The 8,769-nt window shown below is 43.0% G+C and overlaps 1 long non-coding RNA gene across 1 annotated transcript; it reads left to right on the top strand.

The window, feature by feature from the left end:
- Nucleotides 1-2,451: 2,451 nt before the first annotated feature.
- On the top strand, nucleotides 2,452-8,696 carry LOC110301051. Its single transcript, XR_002378665.1, has 3 exons — nucleotides 2,452-2,494; nucleotides 2,587-2,884; nucleotides 8,504-8,696. It is a non-coding gene; the product is annotated as an uncharacterized LOC110301051 (long non-coding RNA).
- The last annotated feature ends 73 nt before the right edge of the window (nucleotides 8,697-8,769 follow it).

Raw genomic sequence — 8,769 nt, 5'->3', positions numbered from 1 at the left:
GCCGGGGCGGGGCGTCCTGACGCCGCTCCATTGGAAACTAAAGGAATCGAGAGCGGGCCGCCGCCGCGGGCCGGGTGGAGTGCGGCCTCGGACGGCGCAGGTTCGAGGCTGCCGTCACCGGGGCACCGGCCGCCACACCCCTGAACCACCATTGGACCCCACCTACACTTCACCGCTCGCAGGAGTGTTCCGCTTCCCTTCCTGCTGTGCCTCTGGAATCCGGACAGGGAACCTGGGGCCCAGCCACCTTTCCTCCCCACCCCAGGAGGCCCTGGAGTCCCCAAGAGTAGACAACATCTATTAACCAGTGATTGAGCTCCACCACTGTGTTCACCAGCGTGATTCCTAGAAACCCCATCTTACCCAGACCCACTGGGTCAGTAGAACCAGGCGTGGGGACGTTTTCCAAGGACAGCGATTTTTACTGTATTGTTTGAGAAACTCGAGTGTGTTGCTGAGAGGACCTGTGGGTAACCTCTTAAATTTTCAAAACTAATTTTGTATCCTTCGAGAGCTTTTTTTTTTTTTTTTCCTAAATCATGACAATAGGCTGAAGTTGGATCTTCTCTTGGAAATGGCCCCATTGTTGTCCTTCACGATTGGCACTTGTCAAAACTGGAGCAGTTGAGGTGAATTGGCTGTCTCCAGCCTATTATTCTGAGCTCACGTCTCTTCCCAAACAATGGCAACAGCGAAAGTTGCCCCACTGCCTTCTTTCATCCCAGCGCTGTAATTAACGCAAGTAAACAATAGGTCCTTATGTACAGGTACTGGCAGGAAGCCGGTGCATCACTGAGGCAGGGCCGGTGCTGTAGGGCCAGCTTAGTTTTTAAATGACTCAATTTTCTATCTTAAAGACATATCACCGTAACTCCGTGAACCACCACAGTCCACCATTCCGGAGCTGCTCAGTGAGGGCCTTTGTCTAGACCTTTCCCCTCTGCAGCTCTGCTCGGATTTCCGGAGAGTAAACTCTGCTGCTGGCTGGGGCTGACTTGGCCTGCCATAACTCAGAGAGATGGAGCAGGAAAAGGTATTTTACCAAAGCCCTACCAGTGGTGGTTGCAGCTACCAACCCCTAATTTTAATTGTCACATGCAGAGTTAAAGAATATTTGGTCGACTCGTTTAAAATTAGATAGCTGACTTCACCTCTGTCGGGGGGGTTCCTTTCTTTTTTTTTTTTTTTTTTCTTTTTGACACTTGCTTCTTTTTCTGTGTCCCAATTTTGCTTTTTTTTTAAAGGGCACGCTATTAAAACCCGTTAAGAAGTGTCTGCACCATTGACAAATCTAAAAGATAAAGACAGCCTTGTATTTATATTCCTCTAGCCAGACGCCAAAACAGAGCGCATAAGTCTGGCATTTTAACCCCAGCGTAGAATTAAAAGTCTCAATCCCTACTGATAATTCAGAGAATATGTTTCAGAGAAAAGGCAGGTTTTACCACAACGCAAACACTCCTCTTCCTACCCAGTGTACCTCGGCAGGAGGCATAACCAGGTGACTGGCCTTGAAACCAGTGAGCTGAATTTTACATTTTCTCCAGATTTCTGTTCACTTCGTTCATGAAACAAAACTGTTCCATAATTTTGTCACCAAAAACAGATGACAATTTCTGTGAAATTAAGACAAATATTGTCATTACACCAGAAAGAAACACGTCATCAACATACCTGATGAATAAAGAAACCTGCCGGTTCTCTGAGCTAATTTGAAAATAACATAAGCAGCTAAGGAGGAGGTGGTTTTATAAAATTAGTTGCTAAAACAATTGACCCCAGGTAACCCACTTCACATAGATGGCAATTGGTGTCTCTTCTGCACCCCTTCTCCCCAAGATCAGCCCAATGGGTTCGACATAAAGTAATTCATTTTGAGAAATGGGATTGGAGGGGGGGGGTGTTTGTCCTGTAATCAGACCACCTGCAGATCAAGCTTTGCCTACACTGAATAGTGTAGAATAATAGTGAGCCGAGAGGATGCTCACTAAAACCACACACACACACACACACACACACACGCTCAGTCTGTGTTTGCACTTTGTGCAGAAGTAAGTATTAATAAGCCAGCATTAGTCCTTCTGCTCTAAAAAATCCATTAGTCAAACATTTACTGTATACCTAAAACAATGAGCCTCCTTTTGAAGACAGCGGACGTCTTTTGATTAACACCTTCATTTAAAGTAAAACTGTAATTGTCAGTCAAGTCCATTTGACAATAGGCACAAAAGATGGAAAAACACACTGAAATTAGGGTGTGGTCCACTTTGGATTCCACCCCAATAACCCTGGGAAGGAAGACTTCTTTCCCAGCAGAGCCTTACACTCAGAAACAGCCAATACTGACTCTCTAAGACCTGTTAAAAATAATTTCTTTATGATAACGTGGAAACACCAGGCAAAAAAGCCATCACAATCCGCTTTCCGTTCTAACGTTCGTCAAGTGGGCTATTTATGGATCCAGACTTTTGATTTGTAAAACACCGTGTCAGGGGTATGTCATCTTTTTGTTGATTTCCAGTTGAACAGGCTAAGCAATTGTAAATACCTCTTGTCAGACTACGTGTGGCTTTTTCTCCCACACAGAGGCCGTCTAGTAACCCACTGGGCAGATTCCGCAGAGAGCCACGGTGGAAAGCTCTCACACGCAGCCCATGAACGGCTCCAGAGCGAAGGAGGGACCGTGAAGGAAGCGGGAGGTGATGGGTACGGAGGTGGCCGTGGCCTGGGCCTTTAGTTATGCTGGCACCAACCTTCACACTTGCAGTTGCGTGTTCTCCGGGCCTTCCTTGGATTATGTTCTAAAGATGTGTTTTAACGGCTACCGTACAGAGCGAGATGAGGAAGCAATGGAGTCTCATCGTGACAGGCAAAGGGCACAGAGGTATATATGTTTCTTAATATTTCTCAGAACAGATACCAATGCGGTCCTAGGAAAGCATGCTTTGACACACATACTCCCCAATACTATACTCGTGCAAAAATACACACACATGCACTCACACACACAGCCCCTCTATTAAAAATTTCAAAATGGTTGCAGGTATTTTATTCACAAGAAGGTTCAAGGCGTTTCCCATCGCAAGAAGGATTAACTTACCGGAGGATTCTGGGACTGCAGATGAACACTGCGGCAAAATCCTAAATTCGTCGAAAAAAATCATTTCTGGACTCCAGCTGCTAAAAATAATAGAATTATAGAAAATCATGAGGGAGATGAAAACAAGCCATTTTCACATCCCAAAGAGTTTGGGGTGGGGGGTGCAAGCCTTTTCTTTTAAATGATGTCTTTAAACAATGCAAATGTTAAAGTAGCTTTTCTTTGCCAGAGCACACAGCGCCATGAAATCGATAATTTTTGATCTTTCGGTTAGTAGGCAACATGGTGAGCTATTGCAGGGACTGCAGGCAGCAGACATGTTCTTGTCAGCTGAAAATTTTCATATTGTTTTTGAATCTATTGAGATTTATAGAAGAGGATATCACCCCGGTTTTTGTTCAGCTTGCACCAGGCTACGGTGGGGGCGACGCGAACCCTCAGTTTATCGACATATACATGTCTATTGCTTTAGATATATTAAAAAAAAACAGGGGGTCTTACTGGATCTTAAACAAAAAATTATGTAAAAGGAGTGGCTGGTGTGATTATAATCCCATCATGCAGGGTCCACGGTTCCCATTTAGTGAAATTTCTCAGAGGGCAACTTCTTAAGAACATCCCTGCTGTGCTGAATGAAAAGCATGAACCAACCAAAGACAGAACTCATCTGTGTTTATATTTTACAGACAATGAAAAACCCACTCTTTGCATTGCTTCTCTCTCCCCCACCTTATTATTTCATGGAAACTGCAGCATACCACCCCCCCCGCCCCCTCGCAAACACTCACCACCCAGCACTGCAGTGTTCCGTCCCCACTTGCCTGTCCTTCCTTCCACACCCTTTTCCGCTCTCACAAATTCTGCACGCGCCATCTTTGTGTGGGGGATGACGCTCTGCTAACTTCACTCAGCCATTCTCTCACAAATCCGTTCAGAAATAGAAAATTACAGTGCGCTTTGGGGGCTCAATTTGCCCGATTTTCTTACAGTCTTCCCTTCTGACATCGAAACATGGAAATGACAAGGGGGGACTCCCCCCAAAGAGATATTTCTATTCTTCCCATAACCTGTTGTATACAGTGGTGATAAAAATTATTATTAACATAATAGCAACAGCTGCAGCCTAAATAGAAGCTATGAGATAATTAATGTGCTACAACAAATTAATTTGGTGCAGGTGTTTCTGTTGTGAGCTGGGTAACCCAGGCCATATAAAGTCTAAATACAAGGACCGTCCCCGCCACTAAAACAAAATGGAGAACAATATGTCCTGTTCAACAAATGTGGTTATTATTAAAAAAAAAAATTCCTCCCCAACTCAACCCCAATGGTTTAGTTACAGTGGATATAGTGTCCTGTGGTTGATGGTGGTGGTGTGTGTGTGTACACCACAGTCCACGGTATGGCATGTTGAAACATATGGAGGTTTTATGCTGTCTCAGTTGGAAAACATATGGGCCAGCTATACTTTTTTTTTTTAATTATTATTAAACACAGACCACCATATTTAAGGACAACATTAGTTTAACAGCAAAAATTATGTGTGTAGCTGAGAAGAAAATAGTTCCTTATCTGAAGGAACAATTTTTAAAGACCATGACGTTCACCCACCTTAGAGAAGCCTCGTTTTTAGGGTGATCCTTTTCAGTGATGTGACCCTTACCTGTCACCAAGGGGAAGGCTTTAGGGAGAGCTGCTGCAGCCAGACCACAAGCTTGTGCCAAAGCCACTCTTAATCCGAGGAGCACCAGCAGGGGCCTGGAAGAAGGTCACGATGCTACAAGCAAGCGTTTGCCTCTATTTTATACCTACTGCTCAGAAAAAACAAAAAGTAACTTTGGGCATGGAAAAACAGAGGGATGTACTAATTGATTTTTTTCTAACTAGGCTAAAAAATTTTACTTAAAGATATAGTCCCTTCTGATTGTTCTCCTAGTAATGCTACAGTTAGCGTGACAACCTAAAATTTGTTTGTTAAAAAGCAGTGCGCATGCACACACACACACACACACACAATCATGGGCAAAATGTGAAGGTTTTTAATCATTCAATTTTACTCTATTTGATGACTTTTTACCATTAATTCTAAGCCTTCAATGGAATAAATTGATTTCTTATAGGATCCATGCATTTTAATATTTTGATAAACTTTTGCAGACATTTTAGCTCTAACAGATCCAAAGTTATTCAAACCACAGTTATTCACATACACACCCACGGAGTGCTGCATTGGTATATTATTTCTTTAAAATGTGCCTTCTTTGTAATGCTCCTTCAGTGAGCTGGAGGGATGGATGGTCTGAGCCACTTGCCTTCTACACAGAGCACTGAACATTTACCACAGAATAGTCAGACACACGCCTTTTTCATTCTTTTGTTTTTATCAAAGCCTTTTTCTTCACGATCTCTGTTCCAATCTACTCAGATCTTGGGTTTACAAATCCGTAATTTGTACTGGGAAATGGGAGAGAGAGAAAGAAGACCATGATTTTTTTTTTTTAATAGAGAGGGAAATAGCTAGTTCTTTGAGAGACATAAGAAAAGTTGGGCAGTTTGAAAGCACCCACGTTTGCTGGGGTTTCCCCGTGCTTCCTACTCTAGCCTAAGCCAATTCAGGCTGAGGCTCTGACTCCAGGGAAGTGGTGTGATTATGAAATCTATGTGGGGAAACACACAGCGCTCTCATGTCTGTTGTCGGGAAGAACTGCCCACAGTAAATATTTCTCCTTCCACTCTAAGTTCCCCACACAGTCAGTGCTACTCACTCCAACCATCCAACCCTGGCTCTAGCAACCTCTCCTCTTAGCCTTAGAGGTGACCCTGCTCGCTCAGGTTTGAAACAATGTTTTCTAAAGCGATGGTTACTGTTAGTCAGTTTGTGGCCGGGTGTCTTGTTACAGGGAAAAGCAAACAGAGCTAAGGCAATTCGAGTGCTGGCTTGATTGTGACAGTCACACCACACTACAGCTTCCTCCTGAGTGTGCCTTAACATTTCTAAATATTTTTTATTTTACAGTGTACATAGTAATTCTATATACAGAGCCCCTGGATGTATATTTATTTGAATGGCACACAATTTACTGCTGCTGATACTTAGACTAGATATCAATGAAGCTTAACTCACTTTAAGATTATAAAACGTAAATACAACTGCTGTATTTTACCTCTGGATCCTCCAGCTGCTTATGGGCACATTTTGGATTCTATTTGCTCCAGTCACCCATTGTTCGAGAACTCTGAAATCATTTGCTTAATCTGTTAAGCTAACTTTTTATCCATTCATAACTTGGGTAATTTGTAACTTGACTTATTGTCATTGCTGATCTTTGCAGTGTCCTTTAGAGACTCCCACCTTGATCCTCTCTACTGGCAGATTCAAATAAACCTCCATCCATACTGTCCAATGTAACCAGAATATACAGTATATATATACAATGTAATCAGAATATACACTGTGTGTGTATACAATGTAACCAGAATATACAGTATATATACAATGTAATCAGAATATACACTGTGTGTGTATACAATGTAACCAGAATATACACAGTCACTTGCATTACCAATTTTTTATATACTTAACTCCTTCATGTATATCTAAATATCCTGTGTCTTTTTCAACCTTACTATTGTTTTTAAAGGAAGTGAGCAATGAGCACAAAGGGGGTCTTTTAAGGTCAAAAGACTTTGAAATATCTTACTTACAAGTAGTTGCCTTTGGGAGCTGGAGAGGCAACTCGGTAGGTAGGTAGTTAAAAGCACGGGCAGCTCTTTCAGAGGGCTGGGGACCAGCACATACCTAAGGTGGCTCACAGTGCCTACACCTCAAGCCCAGGGTATTCAGTGTCCTCTTCTGGCCTCTGTGAACTCTACGCTCATATACACATACCTACATACATGCACATGAAAAAGAAGAAGAATGTTTGCCTTTGGAAGCTGGAGAGATGGCTCAGTTGGTAAAGTGCTTGCCATTTAAGCATGAAGACATAGGTTTAATCCTCCAAACCCACATAACAAAATCAGGCATGGTGAGTATACTTATAAGCCCAGGACTGAAATAGGCAGGTCCCTGGGGCTCACAGGCAGTGTAGCCTGTTTGGTGAGGAACAGATCATGTCCCCAAAACAAGATGGATCTATCTATCTATCTATCTATCTATCCATCCATCCATCCATCCATCCATCTATCTATCTATCTACCTACTTAACTACCATGTATGTACCTACTCACCTACCTATCTATCCAAATATGTGGAGAATTTTCCAAAAGCTTCCATATAGGGCTGGGGATGCAGCTCAGTGATAGAATAGATGCTTAGCATGTACAAGCCTTAGATTCAGTTTCATGCAACATGTACCATAGACCCCAAGAGAGAAGAATCCCAATGACACTATCAACGGACAGTATATACTAGGTAGGCACAGTTACCTTGGGTGTTGTAATAGTTTCCATTTTCATCAGCCATGTCTGAATGTCTAGTCTCTGACAGTTTCATCATGGGAATGTGTGTAAATGACTCTACAACCCAGACAGTCACATTCTAACTACACATGAATGAGGCTACCCAAGGCTTTCTTCTTAAAGCAGGCTTGGCTTGGGGGTAGGAGTAGGAAGGTGGGCAGACAGACATGTCTGAGAGTTAATTCCTTACAAGCCCCACCAACCACCACTGTTTGGGCAGAGACTCAGTGGGTGAGTGCCATGGTTTTCTTACTTGAAAATCCCAGAGAACACCCCACACTGCCTCCCTCCCAGAGAACACCCCACACTGCCTCCCTCAACCCACACCTGAGCTCTACAAACTCGTGAGGGGCCCCGGCTGGTCATCTGTGTCTTCACTTTCTCTTCTCCACCCTCCATTCCTCTGTTGGTCTTCCTTCTATCATCTCTAAATAAACCCTTTGTACGAAGATGGACCCCGTGGGACAATATGTCATCAAACTTTTAGTTTGTGAGTGACACTTTGCAGTTTGAATTTGCATTTCTCTTTCAAATAAAGCTGAGCACATTTTCACACATCTGAATATTTTTCACTGTGTTCCCTTGACTATATATTTTGCTCGTGGTCTCTTCCATTCCTATAAGATCTCCACATCAGCACATCTGGTCTACGTCTGTAATAGGATTTTTTTCCCGCAGTTTATTTGTGCTTGTCTGGTTTTGTTTCCTTTACTATTTTTTAATCTCTCCTCACTCGAACACATTTTTTAGCCATTTGGGAGATTTTTATATTTGTTCATTAATTTAATATTTGTTTGGTTAGTTGGTTCTGACTATTGAACCCTCATATTGAAGGCCTCATGAATACTAAGCAACCGCATTCTCAGCCCACGGTTTTATTTTTATGTAGACAAATTAATGAACCTTTCCTTCCATCTCTTCTGCATTTTATGTCATAATCAGAAGCACTTGGCAAGATGGCTCAGCAGGTAAAGGTACTTGCTGCCAAATCTGACAACCTGGATTGGGTCCTGGGACTCACATGGAGGAAGGAGTGAACAGGTGCCTCTGGATGGTCCTCTCACCTTTACCACATGCCTCGGCTGGCACATGTCCACCTACCAACCCAAAGTATAACTAGAAAGTGTAAAAAGGACTATGCAGGGGCCTAGCAAACACAGGAGTGGATGCTCACAGTCAGCTATTGGATGTATCACAGGGCTCCCAAT

The sequence above is a fragment of the Mus caroli genome, chromosome 9 (assembly GCF_900094665.2).
Source record: "Mus caroli chromosome 9, CAROLI_EIJ_v1.1, whole genome shotgun sequence".
In the NCBI taxonomy this organism is placed as follows: Eukaryota; Metazoa; Chordata; class Mammalia; order Rodentia; family Muridae; genus Mus; species Mus caroli.
This window is presented reverse-complemented; position numbering and strand designations above follow the sequence as displayed.